This window comes from Mytilus trossulus, chromosome 5, assembly GCF_036588685.1.
Source record: "Mytilus trossulus isolate FHL-02 chromosome 5, PNRI_Mtr1.1.1.hap1, whole genome shotgun sequence".
Taxonomy (NCBI): Eukaryota; Metazoa; Mollusca; class Bivalvia; order Mytilida; family Mytilidae; genus Mytilus; species Mytilus trossulus.
This window is the reverse complement of record NC_086377.1, coordinates 68,312,346-68,331,167: the sequence shown is the minus strand read 5'-3', so window position 1 is coordinate 68,331,167 and position 18,822 is coordinate 68,312,346. Positions and strand designations below refer to the sequence as shown.

The 18,822-nt window shown below is 31.7% G+C and overlaps 1 protein-coding gene and 1 long non-coding RNA gene across 4 annotated transcripts in view; both read left to right on the top strand.

Annotated features, from left to right (window-relative positions):
- The first annotated feature begins 329 nt into the window (after positions 1-329).
- Positions 330-9,868, top strand: LOC134719120 (uncharacterized). Of its 3 annotated transcripts, none has more exons than XR_010107514.1 (3): positions 330-399; positions 747-810; positions 7,239-9,868. It is a non-coding gene; the product is annotated as an uncharacterized LOC134719120 (long non-coding RNA). The 3 variants fall into 3 exon arrangements; XR_010107513.1 differs by lacking the exon at positions 7,239-9,868 and adding an exon at positions 1,619-5,534; XR_010107515.1 differs by lacking the exons at positions 330-399; positions 747-810 and adding exons at positions 5,970-6,040; positions 6,685-6,748.
- An 8,274-nt stretch (positions 9,869-18,142) lies between these two features.
- Positions 18,143-18,822, top strand: part of LOC134718240 (uncharacterized) — a 53,106-nt gene continuing 52,426 nt past the window's right edge. Inside the window, exon 1 of the mRNA XM_063580734.1 lies at positions 18,143-18,747. The gene's annotated coding sequence lies outside the window, so the exon portion shown is untranslated. The remainder of the gene's footprint in view (positions 18,748-18,822) is intronic.

The window sequence follows — 18,822 nt, the reverse complement described above, 5'->3', positions numbered from 1 at the left end:
AAACAAAAACCTTTGACTTGTTTTATTTTTATTATGTCAGGTTTTCTGCTTTAGTCAGGTTAATAGTTCTTGCTATAGATCAATGACATTATGTATTTATTTGCATTACAAATAAATTATCGAATTTAATTAGCAATGTTGCTAATCATCAGATATCTTTTCATTTTCCACTGCTAGGCGAGACATCTCTGTCAACAATTTATCTTACAAGGTTGTGTTGATACTTATAATTTTGTACATTTTGTAAGAAATCAACATTATATAGTGACTTTATATTTATAGAAAAATGGATTTGTAAAATATATAATGTGTCTTTTTTTGATTCTGTTTAGGTTCTTCTGTGATATGTTTTCATGGTGTGGGAATAAGACTTGGTGGTCTAATACAGCTAATACAAAGGTAGGTACCAGTATGTTAGTCCTGCTTTAAAAAAAGAAAAAGTATTATAAAATGTATTTGAGCATGTGCTCTAAGCATGAAGGTGTGACAGAGTTTAGTAAGAATCTTTGCTTTCTTTAAAGGAGTAAACTTAATTATCTGATTTGATTATGTAAACGTTTGTTGGGATGCTGGTTTGCTGTTTCCAACTTCTATTACATATTTATAGACTTTAATTTAATTTGCCACTGGACATTTAGCAACCAGCAATCAAATTAATCAAACATTCAAAATATGGAATATACATACAGTATACCAAAAATCATCCTTTTGAACAATCTTGACTGACTAATTATTGTATTTTTCAGGTTAGCATCACAGCTTGTCTGTAAGGATTGAAGCTGGGAGTGGGCATTGGAGCTGACTTTTATGGTAAGAATCAATACAAACATAACAAAATGTAAAATAAGAAATATGTTAGATATATATCATTGACTTGTTATTTATCCTTTTCTGCTGATTAAGACTGAAAGTTAAATATTTCTGCAAATCACTTTAAGGGGGCTTGCAGGTCTAAATCAACTTTTTTTTCTAACATAGGATTATGCTATTTTGTTCTATGATTAAGCTTTATCTTATACCTAATATAAATATAAAATAAAAATATGGGATCACGTTTCTTTCAAGCTCACAATCTGCCTCCATAAAAAGCATACATTTTTGTTAATGTCCTTTTTTTCTGTTGAACTAATAGAAATATAAGTAATATCAAAATAAAAAAAGAACTAAATAACAGAAATAGCTTAAATTTTACAATTATTTAGTTTATGTACAGCTTGTTTGAAAACAATAATAAAAAATATAGGTCACCGACGAGTTAAAAAAGATATTTCAATTTAGATGTCAAAAAATTACATTTTTTTAGCACTAAAGGGAGATAATTTGGAGATTTTTCAATGATGTTTACATTTTTAAGGTCATTTGTGGCCAAACAAAATTGATTTGTCAGGGTCATTTTTGTACCAAATTATAAAGTAATAACTAAAAGAGAAATAAGACTTTTAATGAAAAAACAAATGTTTGATTTTTAGCTGAATTTTTCATACCTGCAAGCCTCCTTAAACAAAGTAAGAGAAATATTTTACGAATCATGATTTTAATGACCAGTTATTTATTATTTTGCAATTGATATTATTTCAATTTTGACAATTATGTTTAATAATGTATATTTCTTTTTCAGGTAACTGTGACTGCATTAAAGAGCTATGTGATTTTACTGTAACAGTAGAGAATGTAATTCAGACTATTTTTGTGTATGTTTGAGAAAATGTTTATAATTTTTACCATATAAAAAAAAATTATGTACAGGTTCTCTATTTTCAACAAGATTGGAAGTTGTAGGTTAATAGGTCTTTGAAATTTAAAAAATACTATTTTTTGTTCATACTCACATCTAGAGAAAACACTTCCAAGAAGTTTAAAAATGGAGAATCTAAAAAAAAAAAAAAGAAAAAAAAAATGTTCAATTATTGAAAGGTTTTTGTTCAGCCTTTGACTTAAGTAAAAAAGAGAGACATAAGGATCCTACATTCTGTTATTTGCTTGGTCTGACAGCGTCCACATATGAGGGGGAATAGGAGGGGTCCTGATCCTGAAATTCCAGGCTTAAAAACACGAAATCCTGAGGTCCCAAAATTGGAAAAAATAATTCCCCGATCCCGAAAGGGTCAATCCCGAAATCCCAAGCTTAAAAACACCAGATCCTGGAGTCCCAATAAAGATCATATCCCCCTCACATATATTCAGTAATTTTTCTTGCATAAGCTGGACCTAGTTTTTGGTCAAGGTAGTTTTTAATGAAGCTGAAGTCAAATCAACTTGAAACTTAGTACACTTGTTGCTTATGATATGACCTTTCTAATTTTAAAGCCTAATTAGACTTTTGACCCTGAATTCATGGCCCACTGAACATAGAAATGAAAGTGGGAGTTTCAGGTTAAACTTTTTGGTCAAGGTAGTTTTTGATGAAATTGAAGTCCAATCAACTTGAAACTTGGTACACATGTTCCCTATAGTATTATCTTTTTAATTTTAATGCAAAATTAGATTTTTACCGAATTTCATGGTTCATGGAACATGGAAAATGATAGTGCGAATGGGGCATTCATGTACTTTGGACAAATTCTTGTTCTGGTGTGATTTGAACAGTCCCTCCTTCCCCTGGACAACCAATTATTTATTGCTTAAATTAATCATATGGATTTTCATTAAAAGGTAAAAAAAAAAATGATAGTAGTTAATACTGTATGCAGAGTGTGTGATATATTTTTCTGGTTCGTCAAGGTCTTTAAATGCATTTTTTTTTCAATTTTCAGATCCCACAAACATAAGCTAAGGGAACCTGCAAAATAAGATTTGTCTTTGTTTAATTTGTAATGATATGTTAAAGAGCAAAATGTTTGTATTTGTCCATCTGTGTCTTCGATCCAAAACTCCAATTACATATAGTCATCTGTATAAAGTGGATCCAGGGATCATGTATGCAGGGTAGGGTTTCGATAAAACACAGAGTTAAATGTTTTATAAGAACAAGACTTTAGGGATTGCTACAGTGATTTAATTAGACATATTTTGGTTTGTATGGCACCTTTATCGAGATTAAAGCTACAAGATAGTACAAAATCCTGTAGTGATAATTTATATTTCACAATGTCACCACCAGGATACATTATAAATAAGAAGTAAAGGTAGATTAGAAAGTTAACTGGATTAAGAATGTTAAATAAAATATGTTTTTGTAAATTTGGACGACATTTGACTTGCAATTATGTACTATTTACTACACTGGATGTAGTACAGACTTGCTTAACGTACCATTTCAATACTGGGAAGAGTACGTTTGTCTGAGCGAAGCCAATTGGAAGCATGTACCTCTTAGTGAAGCTAATTGGGAGTACATACCCTCTGTCTTGTTGCGAAGCTGATTGGAAGCAGTACATATACACCTCTGTCTGCTTAACTTATTAGAAGCAGTACCCTTGGCAGAGTGGTCCCAATTAGAGGCAGTAACTCTGAGCGAAGCCAATTGGAAGCATGTACCTCTGCAAAATTTGATCAAACACTATTCAACAAATTTTAGTTAACATTCTTTTAAAGTTTACTTTCATATCTTCTTTTATTTTTTTATTTATCATTATTCCCCCTGTTGACATTAATTATTAAGTGCAAATTATCACTTCACCATTTTGTACTCTTTTGTCACTAAGTTTTTATTCTGATGAAAGTGCTGTAGAAATTAAAACATGCCAATATAGTTTGATTACTCCAACAATCCCTGAAGTATTATTATAAGAATTATCATAAATGAATCTTTTATAGACCATTGAAATACTATGCATTTTGCTGGTTATTTATTTCACTTTTTGTCAAGCCTTCGAATGTAGTTGAAAAAGCAAGAAATAGCAATTCTTCATCCTTTTGGCTGCTGCGGCGGTCATAAATATTCACTCTGTAGTTCAAGTTTTTGAAATTTTAATTATTTTCTTAAACTATCCTGGATTTTTACAAAACTTGGACAGAAGCTTGTTTATGACCATAAGATAATATCTAGAAGTAAATTTTGTGATTTAAAAAAAAAATCAATTTTTACTTATAACTGGACTTTCTGCCAGGAAACAATATATTCACTCTGTGGTGGAAGTTTTTCAATTTTTTTAATAGCTTTCTTAAACTATCCTGGGTTTGTACCAAACTTGGACTGAACCTTGTTTATGATCAAGAGATAATAATAAGTATGTAAGGAAAATGTGTACCTGTTTATCTGTATTTTACTTATAAATGGACTTCGTTTTATTTCCAGTTAATATAATTTACAGTCTGCAAACATTTATTAAATTCAAAAGATCCAGAACTTTTCACAAAAGGGGGGGGAGGGACTCTCTAGTCATGCTTCAATGATTCCCTATATAATCAATCAATTTTTTTAAGGGAAAAGGGGAGGGGCTGGATTCCCCTTAGGTGGATTTCTACCAAACTTGGACAGAAGCTTTTTACAATCAGATGGAGAGGAATATTTTTATTGATATTTTCCCTCTTTTTTGTTTAGCCTGAGTTTAACAGTTGGCTAGACACTGTGTTCTACAGAACCATTACAAATGACATTTTAGCAAATTGTAATATATTTTTCACCTTTGTCATGTTTAGCTGAGTTTATAACAAAGGGTATATTTTTTTAAGAATATTTTACAAGGAGCATAGTTGAAGAATATCTTGATGAAAGAAGATTGATTGACTTTTGGGTATTTAACCCCACTTTGATAATGGTTTGTTATATTTTGGCTGCCAGTTTTTATTTGTGGAAACAGCCTGGTGAAAACATTCCCTTTAACAGAGAAACTGGCAACTCTTGTCAATTAAGATTGATGTTAAACACACCTACCATGTCGGGGGCAGATCCAGGCATTTTAAAAGGGGGGGCCCAACTAAGGACAAAGGGGAGTTCTAACTATATGTCCCCATTCAAATGCATTGATAGGCCAAAAAAGGGGGGATTCCAACCCCCAGAACCCCCTGGTGGATCCTCCAACGAATGTGAGGGTTCAGAGAGTTGACAGACTAGTGAAACAGTAGTTGAACTTCATTGACCATTCAGTCGCTATTACTCCATCTGCACTAAAAATGTTATTGAAATATGTTGAATATTTGTAATTTACTTATTTTTTTTATTTTGATTACCAGTACACTATTTTTGTTTTTTTTTGTTATGTAAAACAAAGATTTGGAGTTCTAACAGGGTGAAATTTATGTCAAAGGGAGGTAATTTATTGTACTGTGTTTAACTTCAAATACTTGAAATCCCCTCAATGTTAGATTTTTATTTATGGGAATACTCACGTTTATGCATATATTTTTTACATATCAGATGTTCTCTAGATACATCACTTAAAATAATTACATGAATTTTTTTTTAAAGTTTATTGATTGAAAGTACATCTGATACTTTTATGTATGTTATGTTATTTTCTAAAACCAAATGGACACAACTTAGATTGACAATAAGATATTGAGAAGAACCACCTTATCAGCCAGGATGGCAGCTCTTACGAAGATGGTCAATTAAATCTTCAACCAAGTCTGAGGCTTTACCAAGAAAATAGAAAAGGCAAGTCTATTTTAGCCAGATCTTTTAAGATAACAGACCCTTCTGAAATACTGCTTTTAAAACATCATTGATGAATTAATTTACCATTTCAGTATTTAAAGATACAAGAAACATGAACAAGATTTACTATTTAAATATCAATAGTAAATCCTTGAAATAGTCAGTAAACTTCCAAGAAAAGACCAGTACAATTTAAACACAATTTTGCTCTAATGGGAGATAACTGTAAAATATTCAGATTTTTTTTTATGCAGTTACATTGTATATTTAAATGTAAGTTTTTTTTAAACTTTTCTATCTTTTCTATTGATTTAAAAAAATGATTTATAACAATTGTCTACCGGTTTTAAGAAATCTGAACAATATTTTGTAAATTATACAGATAAATTAATTTACAAAGTGTATAACGTGTTGATTATAATTTCTTTTCAGGTTCTTCTGTAATATGTTTTCATGGTGTGGGAATTAAAGACTTGGTGGTCTAATACAGCTAATACAAAGGTAGGTACCAGTATGTTAGTATATAAAAAAGAAGATGTGGTATGATTGCCAATGAGACAACTGTTCAAAAGAGACCAAAACGACAGACATTAACAACTATATGTCACCTGACGTTCTTCAACAATGAGCAAAGCCCATACCCCATAATCACCTATAAAAGGCCCTGATAAGACAATGTAAAACAATTCAAACGAGAAAACTAACAACCTTATTTATTTAAAAAGAATGAAAAAAAACTAATATGTAACACATAAACAAACAACAACCACTGAATTACAGGCTCCTAACTTGGGACAGGCACACAAAAAACCCTAGTCCTGTTTTGGAAAATATTATAAATGTTTAATTGGAAAACAAGATTTGAACACTTAAAGGAATCTCCTCTTATTACTATAACAGTAACCAAAAAAGAGTAAAGTTTAGGATCTGAATTGTTTACATAACATCGTGTTGGCTTGTTGGCCTGCTGTCATCCATGTGTTCATGACATATATATATATAACATTTTAAGACCATCTCTATTTAATGATTTGCCACTGGAACTTAAGCAACCAACAACCTATCATTCAATCTTTTCAATATACATACATATTACCAGAAAAGAACCTTTTAAAAAGTTTTTAATGAATTATTTTATTTTTCAGCTTAGCATCACAGTTTGTCTGTAAGGATTGAAGCTGGGAGTGGGCATTGGAGCAGACTTTTATGGTAAGGATCAATACATAGATTTATGCACTTTTCATCCAAGAGCAATATAAAGCCCAATATTTTTGTCGGGCAAAGATGCAAATCTTGCATATTAATGTCAAATGTATAATGTATAATCTTGTGATTTCAGTTTTTTTGTTATCTTCAGTTGTCCCCATATATGAAAACATATAAGTGTGGTATGTATGCCAATGAGACAACTATTGACCAGATACCAAATGATGTGGATGCAACTCAATGTCACCCTATGCTTCAACAATGAGCAAAACCTATATTGTATAGTTCGTTTAAAAAGTTCACCACGACAAAATGTTTATTCAATCAAGTATGTAAATAGCCTGATATACTTTAAAACAATGTTATAATGATAAAATTTATGTCAACAAATCACTTTATAACAAAAAAAAAAGAAATGTTCTATACATTATAATTGTTTTGCATTTAAAAATATTATTTCAATGTTCATGAGTAATGTATATTTCTTTTTCAGATAACTGTGGCTGCATAAGATGGTAGTGTTATATAACTGCAACAGTAAAGAATGTAATTCAGACTATTTTTGTGTATGCTCGAAAAAATGTTTATAATTTTTTTACAAAAAAAAAAAATATTGTAAAGATTCTCCATTTTCAACAAGATTGGAAGTTGAAGGTTTACTTATGTATTTGGCATTACAAAAATTCTTTCTATTTTCCATTTATACTCTTGTCTAGTCAAAACACTTCCAGTAGTTTAAGAATGGAGAATCTAAAAAAGAAAGAAAGAAAAGAAAAAAAGAAAAAAAATGTTCAATTATTGAAATGTATTTTTTTTTGCAAATTGTAATGTTTATAGTTTTGTCATATTTTTGTTATTTTAGGATTTGAGATACTTTCAAATTTTATAAGTTACTTTGTACATGTAGTTGATGCAATCAAATCTGCCGATGTAAATATTCTCACTAAATTAATCCAAACTTGGCCACAATCATCTTTGGGGTATCTAGTTTAAAAAATGTGTGGCGTGACCTGGTCAACCAACCAAGATGGCCGCCACGGCTAAAAGTAGAACAAAGGGGTAAAATGCAGTTTTTGGCTTATAACTCAAAAACCAAAGCATTTTGAGGAAATCTGACATGGGGTAAAAATGTTTATCAGGTCAAGATCTATCTGCCCTGAAATTTTCAGATGAATCGGTCAATTGGTTGTTGGGTTGCTGCCCCTGAATTGGTAATTTTGAGGAAATTTTGCTGTTTTTGGTTATTATCTTGAATATTATTATAGATAGAGATAAACTGTAAACAGCAATAATGTTCAGCAAAGTAAGATCTACAAATAAGTCAACATGACCAAAATGGTCAGTTGACCCGTTTAGGAGTTATTGCCCTTTATAGTCAATTTTTAACCATTTTTCGTAAATTAAAGTAATCTTTTACAAAAATCTTCTCCTCTGAAACTACTGGGCCAAATTAATCCAAACTTGGCCACAATCATCTTTGGGGTATCTAGTTTAAAAAATGTGTGGCGTGACCTGGTCAACCAACCAAGATGGCCGCCACGGCTAAAAGTAGAACAAAGGGGTAAAATGCAGTTTTTGGCTTATAACTCAAAAACCAAAGCATTTTGAGGAAATCTGACATGGGGGTAAAAATGTTTATCAGGTCAAGATCTATCTGCCCTGAAATTTTCAGATGAATCGGTCAATCGGTTGTTGGGTTGCTGCCCCTGAATTGGTAATTTTGAGGAAATTTTGCTGTTTTTGGTTATTATCTTGAATATTATTATAGATAGAGATAAATTGTGAACAGCAATAATGTTCAGCAAAGTAAGATCTACAAATAAGTCAACATGACCAAAATGGTCAGTTGACCCCTTTTGGAGTTATTGCCCTTTATAGTCAATCTTTAACCATTTTTCATAAATCTAAGTAATCTTTTACAAAATCTCCACTGCAACTACTAGGCCACAATCATCTTTGGGGTATCTAGTTTGAAAAATGTGTCTGATGACCTGGCCATTCAACCAAGATGGCCGCCACGGCTAAAAATAGAACATAGGGGTAAAATGCAGTTTTTTGCTTATAACTATGAAACCAAAGCATCTAGAGCAAATCTGACAAGAAGTTAAATTGTTAATCAAGTCAATATCTATCTGCCCTAAATTTTTCAGATGAAATGGACAACTGGTTGTTGGGTTGCTGCCCTCCAATTGGTAATTTTTAAAGAAATTTTGCCGTTTTTGGTTATCTTGAATACTATTATAGATAGCGCTAAACTGTAAACAGCAATAATGTTCAGCAAAGTAAGATCTACAAATAAGTCAACATGACCTAAATGGTCAATTGACCCCTTAAGGAGTTATTGCCCTTTATAGTCAATTTTTAACAATTTTCATTAATTTGGTAAATTTATGTAAATTTTTACCAAATATAGTTCTCTGTTACTAATGGGCAAAGTTCATGATAGATATAATTGTAAGAAGCAAAATCGTTCAGTAAAGTAGGAACTTCAAACACATCACCATCACCAAAATACAATTTTGTCATGAATCCATTTGTGTCCTTTGTTTAATATGCACATAGACCAAGGTGAGCGACACAGGCTCTTTAGAGCCTCTAGTTTTGTAGAAAAGAAGATTTAACTTGTTTTTAAATTTTATGGTAAATCCTGTGACTAAGTAAATTTTTTCTTATATTTAAAATAATATTTAACACCCTGTTCATGAAATTGAACATTGCTCCTCTGGATTTTAGTAAGTGAATTCTTTTGCAATAGTTTAAAAGAAATGTCAATTAGTATTTCATAATGTATTAGAAGAAATGGTATATTTTAATGAATACTAGTATTGTTTTACTTGTATGTTTAGTAGTCACAAAAAAAATGTATTGTATTATTTGTTTTACTATTTACTATTATCAAGTAGAATAACATTTCCCTGTTTGCTAGTTCATTACGATTGTAAAGTTGAAATTTCTGTAACAATTTAAACACCTATGATTCTTCCCTACACTGTATGAACTTTTTTTTAAAGCAGAGTGTATTTTTTTCAATATTGCCATATTCCTATGACTTAAGTAGCAGTATTATATAAGGTGATTGCTACATAAATCATTTCTCATTTTAATAAATAACATTTATTTGAACTTTTTAATGTTTCTTTAAAATATTATTAAAATGATATTATTAAGATAATATTTTGTTCCGCTTTTTAGAAATAATCTTGTTTCAGTTATTTTGAGAAGAAGAGTTTTGAGTTTAAAACCCTGGCTGGGTCAGACCACACAAGACTAAAAGCTGATATTTGCTTGTAATAATGTTTCAGGTTATATTTATCCCTTCAGAATAATATTTAAGGGTATTCTATAGATATAAGAAGATGTGGTATGAGTGCCAATGAGACAACTCTCCCTCTGCATGGGGTATAGTGATTCTATAGATATAAGAAGATGTGGTATGAGTGCCAATGAGACAACTCTCCCTCTGCATGGGGTATAGTGATTCTATAGATATAAGAAGATGTGGTATGAGTGCCAATGAGACAACTCTCCATCTGCTGAATTATGTTTTGGGGTATGGTGATTGCTGTCAATTTTGAGGTTCTCTTTTAATTCAATTGTAATCATTTCGAATTGGGTTTTTTGCTTGTTTTTTTTTTACATAGATCAGGCCATAATGGTTTCTGCATTTGAAATTGTATCATGTTTTGTTATATTGGAACCTCTTACAACTTTCTTAAAGTGACCTATAGTTTTTAACACGTACATCATGTAATACTAATTTGTACTACTTGTATATAGTAATAACACTGTTTGTCATCTGACCCTTGAGTAACCTCGGATCAAGAACATATCATGACCTGTTATGTTTTGTGCACAGCATACCTTTAAAATGAAGGTACATTGTCATTGGACAATAATCAATATTTGATAGTTATTTCAGAGCTATGTGGAGGTAATCTGACTAGCATATGTATGACATAAATGTGACATTTTTCAAAGACTTGCAAGTCAAAAAGAATAAGATACCATTACTTGTCATCGTTTATTGGGAAAGACTGTATTTTGACATTTTCTTAGCTTTTTTTGGTTTTACTCTATTGTTGAGTTACTGTCACATTGTATTTACCCAAAAGGTGACATCTTCTTTTGAAAACCTTCAAGGAAACCAACTAAAACTGGACTTCTTAGTACATTTGAACTTGTTTAAAAAAATATTTCACTTCTTGCCACAGGAAACTTGGATGCAATGTTTTTATCTTATTATTGTTGTAGGTTTTTCATTAGTCATTTTATAAACATAATATAACTTGTCAGTAATAGCATTGGATACTTGATTACATGTATGGGAAGTTAAGTCGCCATCTGTGTTTTGGGTTCACAGATACTATACCTCCCATTTAGGTATAGTAACGTCCCCACCATACATATCAAGTATCTGCTAGTACTGGTATGAACTGAGGGAGATAGATCACTCAGTTGGACCCTGACCGTCAGACCAAGGGTGACTTGGTCAGACTGCGACCGAGTCGTGGTCTAAACCTTTTCTTTGTCCCATGCATGAACTGAGTGAGATCGATCACTCAGTTGGACCGTGACCAAGGGTAACTTGGTCAGACTGCGACCGAGTCGTGGTCTAAACCTTTTCTTTGTCCCATGCATGAACTGAGTGAGATCGATCACTCAGTTGGACCGTGACCAAGGGTAACTTGGTCAGACTGCGACCGAGTCGTGGTCTAAAAGTGAGATCGATCACTCAGTTGGACCGTGACCAAGGGTGACTTTGTCAGACTGCGACCGAGTCGTGGTCTAAGTACCATACATCTGATAGTGCTGGTATAAACTGAGTGAGTTTGATCACTCAGTTGGACCGTGATCAAGGGTGACTTGGTCAGACTGCGACCGAGTCGCGGTCTAAGTACCATACATCTGATAGTACTGGTATGAACTGAGTGAGTTTGATATCTCAGTTGGACCGTGACCAAGGGTGACTTGGTCAGACCGTGTACCATGTATCCCCTTTACTGGTACAAGTTGGTAGAGCCCCATGGCTATGTCAATATGTTTTTATCCAAATTTTAATTGGGGATGTTTTTAATTTTTATCCAAATTTTAATTGGGGAAGTTTTTATCATTTTATCCATATTTTAATTGGGAATGTTTTTATCTTTTAATCAAATTTTTATTGGGGATGGTTTTTTCATATTGGCTGTATAAGCCATGCTTTAGTCAAATCAGAGACTCTAAAATTGGTACTCCGAAAGGAAGAGACTGGTGGTCCCTGCGGCCATTTGTTTTGGTGAACTAGCACCTTAAAGTCCAGATAACCCTCAGGCCAGCTGGCTAGTACATTAGCAGACAGGTACTTTTGTACCATTTGGCATTTTATAAACTTTTGGCAATTTTTACTTTTGGTTTTTTTACTTTTCTATTGTAATTTTTATGATTGTTTTCATTTTTTCTAAAATATTTTTTACACCTTTCGATTAAATACATATTTTGGCTGGAAAATGGTTATCCAAGGATAATTTCTTTACAAATTTACATCACACATTTTGGCTTATTGTAACTTTGGCTGTTACCTTAATTTTTAAAATAATGATAACCATTTAATATTGAAATAGAAACTACAGCTCCAAATTAGCTCAATATTAAAAAAAATGAAAAGTTTAGAACTTCTTTTCAGTATTGAAATTCATCATTCTTCCATGCCTGGTACTTCATGATTAAAATCTTTTCATCAACTAACACCTTCATGGGGATATTTAACACACAGAGTAGGCTAATATAGGTGGTTAAGGTTGATATGGATAAGAGAGAAATGAAGGGAGGATGAGGGTAAATAATGAGAGTGGTATGTATGGATATATGTTCTATAGGGAGAAAAAGGGAAAATTGAGTAAATGAGGGTAGTATTGAGAGTTTTATGTAAAGTAGTTAGGGAGAGAATGATAATTTCTTTATAAGGGCTTGATGTACTGGTCTAATGGAAGTGCAGTTTTCTTTTTTCTCTTGTGTAGTTCTTATTTTCTTCAAAATTCTGGAGTAAACATTTTAACTTCTAAAAGTACTGCTGTCAAAAATTAATAAGTTAACAGCCTTTTTTGTTACTGATTATGTGCTGCTTATATATAAACATTGTAGCACTTCTCAGTGACTTGATAGGGTTGCAGCTTTTCATCAATTTTAACAGCATTATCTTACAGTTGCAGTGATTAGCACACTTACACTATATTAATGTTTCTTTTATTTCTGAGAAAATTTGCTTTCCAGTCTTATATAAATTTCTTGGTCTAATGTTTCTTCTGTAGCTTTGCTGTCATGTTTGTAGTTCATTATCATCATATGCATTTCATCAGTCTTAGAATGCTGTGAAATTGTGTGTAGGGTGAAGATCACAAGCAAAATACAAAATGGGTCACTAAGCCGTTCTATAATGGCATACATTATTTTAATTTATATCCGTTCTTTAATGGCGTACATTATTTTATATCCGTTCTTTAATGGCATACATCGTTTTATTTCCGTTCTATAATGGCATCCATCATTTTATATCCGTTCTATAATGGCATACATCATTTTGATACCCGTTCTATAATGGCATACATCATTTTATATAAGTTTATTAAACAAATGCACATTTTTACCCATATGAGTTGAAGGCATACATAAATCAACATAATAATTTTTTATTAATTTATAGAGATATCTTATAAACTAATAGAGATATCTTATAAACTAATAGAGATATCTTATAAACTAATAGAGATATCTTATTAATTAATAGAGATATCTTATAAACTAATATAGAGATATCTTATTAACTTATGGAGATATCTTATGAAGTAAATAAGATATAAAATTGAGAAAGGAAATGGTGAATATGTCAAAGTGACAACCACCCGACCATAGAGCAAACAACAGCCGAAGGCAACCAATGGGTCTTCAATGTAGCGAGAATTCCCGCACACATACTAAACTCCGAATTATACACAAGAAACTAAAATTTAAAATCATACAAGACTAACAAAGGCCAGAGGCTCCTGACTTGGGACAGGCGCAAAATTGCGGCGGGGTTAAACATTTTTATGAGATCTCAACCCTCCCCCTATACCTCTAGCCAATGTAGAAAAGTAAAAGAATAACAATACGCACATTAAAATTCAGTTCAAGAGAAGTCCGAGTCCGAGGTCAAAAGATGTAACAAAAGAAAATAAATAAAAGACAATAATACATAAATAACAACAGACTACTAGCAGTTAACTGACATGCCAGCTCCAGACCTCAATTAAACTGATTGAAAGATTATGTCTTCGTCATATGAATATCAGGTATAATCCCTCCCGTTAGGGGTTTAGTATCATACTATCATAAAATACATGAGAAGAACATAACCCGTGTCATGCCAACAACTGTTTTTTTTAAGAAATAAATGTGTTTAGTTCCGATGCAAAGACCCTATCAGTGAATCAATGTTAAAGCCAAAATATGCAATCTTTAATTACCTGACAACAGTATCGTAACTAAATCCCCTTTTAATAAGTCTATTTAAAGGTTTTGTTAGTTTCTGAGGAGAATACTGACATTTTTGTGCTTTATAAAGAATATTTCCATAAAATTTTGGATGTGAAATACCTGAACGTATAAGATGTTTGCATGTTGAGTTATATTTACGAATTATTTCCTTATACCGGTGATAAAATTTAGTAAATGTTTTTACCAGTTTGTGATATCGAAAACCCTGGTGTAATAATTTTTCAGTAATACATAAATTTCTCTCGCTAAAATCTATTACGTTGTTACATACACGAGCGAATTAGCGAATTATCTCTATTATTAACTATATAAAAGATATCTTATATAGTTAATAAGATATCTTATAAATTAACAAAGAAATCTTATATTTTGAATAAGATATCTTATATATTTAATAAGATATCTTTATAAACATTTTAATAAGATAGATTATTTAATATATAAGATAGATTATTTAATATATAAGATATCTTATTTAATATATAAGATATCTTATTTAATATATAAGATATCTTATTTAATATATAAGATATCTTATTTAATAAATCAGATATCTCAATTAATATATAAGATATCTCATTTTATTATTAAGATATCTCAATTAGTTTATAAGATATCTTATTTAACTAAATTAGATATCTCGAAATTGAATAAATATAATAACGGCGTGTCATATATATGTACCAGTTTCTCTGTACTCATAGTAAATTTTAAGGGGTAAACACGGCCATATTTTTAAATTCCTTATGATGATGAACCTTAAACACGCCCGAACATATAAAGGTGCACTCGACTTTCCATTTTAATGAAATTATTGGCCATTTTTTAGGATAGTCGAGGGCAGAGATTGAACTTAAGGACGTATTCCTCTGAAGTTGCAGTCTAGTTGAAACCTCTTTCGGGATTTTTTTATAAACGCGTATTATACGCGGAAAATGGCAAAAAGCATCGATCAATTGTATTGAGTTTAGCCTCTTACTGAACTATTCAAGTATTGATATTTTTATTATATCACAGTGTTAGTGTGTCCGGCTACAAAATGCATTCCCTCAAATGTTTGCGTCCCCAGACGGGGTCGCCCCGATATTCCGACATCCCGTTTAGCCCGGCACCCCATTGGTCCGACACCCCATTAGTCTGACACTTATAACATAGATATTAACATTATATATAACTATGCAAATGCTTGTCGTTTTTTTTACGTGTTACCTATTTGTTTTTCGTTTAATTTTTTTATATAATAGATAAGGCCGTTAGATTTTCTCGTTTGAATTGATTTAGATTGTCATTTCGGGCTTTTAAAATGACTCCGCTAACATGTTACACCCCGCCACAGTCATTCTGTAGGCATGTGCCTGTTCCAAGTCAGGAGTATGGCAAGCCGTTTTCGTCAAAACTATGCTTATACCATTTTACACACTGAGAATTTAAAAAAAATCCCACTGAGATTTAAGAACCTAAAATAACACACTGAGAAATCGAAATTACAACTGAGATTTTAAAATTACTCACCGAATTTTCAAGAAACTGAAAAACACACACTGAGATGAAATAAATTGAATAACACACGAATTTAAAATTACACAATGAGATTTTAAAAATACTTATATGCAAAATACATATAAACATATTTTTACATATTTATAATTAAAATTGCACAATATACATTTTACTAAATGATAGTAAAACATTGGTTTCTTTAAAAAGTAGTGAAATAAAATACAATTCCTTCTTAATAAAATATTGTTGCAGGTTTTGGCAACTATAGCAGCAACATTGTCATTACTAAATAAAAATATAAATTTTTCATTATCTGATAAAAGGTTAAAATGTTCAGTAAAATGTACAGCTTCATGTATCATAATTTGTCTTAGATCCACATACAAAGGGCATTTTAAAATGACATGCAGTTCATCTTTAACAATAGAGCTACAACTAAAACATGTCCTCTCATGGACTTCTTTCCTTTCATATTTTCCAGTTTCTATTTTTAGTGCGCATAAAAAGTACGCACAAATCTCCGTGTGTAATTTTTAATTTTCAGTGTGTAATTTCAAATTCTCAGTGTGTTTTTTCAGTTTCTTTTATCTCAGTGTGTCTTTTCGAAATCTCATTGTGTAATTTTCAATTTTCTGTGTGATTTTATTTTTTAGTAATCTCAGTGTGTGTTTTTTTAATTCTTAGTGTGAATTTTTTCGAAAAATGGTTCAAACATAGTTTTGACGACAACGACGAGTCTTATTTGAGGGCCCTCATGGGGTTTTTGATTATGTGATTACTTGGCCGTTTTTTTAATGATTATTTGATTATTAAGCCAAATATTTCATGATTATTTGATTACCTAGGACTGTATTTTTAGTTTATGATTATTTGATTACTAAAGATAAGCAAATATTTAATGATTATGTGATTGTATTGGCAAAAAAATGGTGATTATGTGATTACTAGGACCCCCCCCCCCCCCCCATGAGGGGCCTCTTATTTTAGTGCTTGTCGTTGGTTCATGTCTCGACACAAAGTTGATAGTTTGTAAATAGATTTTTTTTTATGTTTTATTAGGTCAGGTTGTTTTTTGGTAAATAAGAGGGAAGCGAATTTGATATTTATTCAACTTGTTGGGCTTGGGGTTGGTGAGGGGGGTGGGGATGGGGTGGGGGTAGGCAGAAGATTTCATATAAGAATCTATGGTTGCCTTGTACGAGCTGAAACATAGACATAATTAGCTACGATTATTTGATTAGACGCACGTGACCTGAAATAATATGTTATTGCATAGATGACATTTCCGCATTAATTCTAGTTATACCGTTAATGGGATTTCTTTGTTTATACACTTATGTGAGGATAAATAATAATATATTAGTACATCGACATAAAAAGTGACAGAGTTATGGTTCTTGCAGATATAAAACATAAGCAGAGATTTGTCTAACATGAATGATAAATAGAGTTTCCTTATAGAGCGTGGTATTGGTATCGTTAACTTTGAAAGGTTCCACATGGGTATTTAATGATAATAAACAAAATAAGCCATCCTACAGTTTTGCATCTCGAGGACAGTGTCCGAACATAGGTTGTATATATAAGTTTAATTCATACTATTTACTTAAAGATTATTCTTTAAAAAAGGGAGATGCATGACACGCTTTTTAGATGTTAGATATAGTGTTTAAAAGTAAACCGGATGTCCACTTTACGCGTAATACAGTGGACAAAAGTAAATGGAATATAAAAAAGAAGATGTGGCATGATTGCCAATGAGACAACTCGCCCCAAGAAACAATATGACACAGAAATTAACAACTATTGGTCACTGTAGTACGGCCCTCAACAATGAGTTAAGCCCATACTGCATAGTATATCCACTTTACCTTGGACACAGGGAATCAATCATCTGAGAGGATAACCATATCATTTGAATGGGATGAAACAGATTGAATAGGATTGTGTAAACTGTTATCCGGGCCTTGTAAGAACTGAAAATAAATATCCGAAAAATAATGGCAAAAATCAAATATGAGGGTTTGGATGGGGTTAAATGATTAAAGAATAATGGCCTTAAAAATGTATTAGATAAGAGAATAACGGGCAAAAAAAATGGATATTAGAGAAAAAAGGGGTTAATTTTTTAAAGATTAGAGAAAAAAGCGGTGAAAATCAAATGTTTACAGAATAACAGACCCCCCCCCCCCCCCCATCCAGACCTTCAAATATGCATAGCAATATATCGAAATGATTAGTGAATCCGCAGAAAATTAACCACCTTTGCCAAAGCCTATCAACTGTCGTCCCCGAAATGTGATTTTCAATCTGTGATCACGATCGATGACGGGTAAATACGACAAATTACTAACTCTATCGACTTTCCTTTTGATGGCCTCTTCTAGAAAGATCACACCTAAACGAATTCGGACATTTAGGAGGAAATGTTAAGTTTCTTGACTTAGAAAACAATATTTGATCTCCTTATTTGTGACAAGTGATGTTTATTTTTTGCAGCTGTAAAAACTTAATGCTTTGCGGTAATTAGATTAATTTAATTAAATAAATGTTTCATTTGATGACATCCGCCGAGTTCGAAATATATTTTGTGCATCGACTGAAGGCGCCTGAAATAGATCTGGTCACGATTTAGTACGAATGATATGTACATGTGTTATAGTCCGAATTTTTGAGGCAACTGATGAAATACGAATTAAATATTGGGATTTATACAAACAAATGTTCATTGAATCAATCAGATAAATCGGTTATATTCAAAAATCCAAATGTGCCTTGTCATTTACAACTAATTTGAATATTGATAAAGAGATGATCTTATAATTCGTTACGCTTCAGTGATTTTAGGCGGATCAGATATGGTTTGACTTGACCATCCCAGGTCACAACTTTGCCTTGTGAAATTTAGATTAAATCTACGGACAGATAACAGACAAAGACTGATATTTAGTAGTTATTTGTTCAATTGTCACCCTAGGAGGACACGAACGGTAAGTTATTATTAATATAGTAATGTTGAAAAAAATAACATTGCAAAATATATTATTTTAAAATGTGCGCAAATC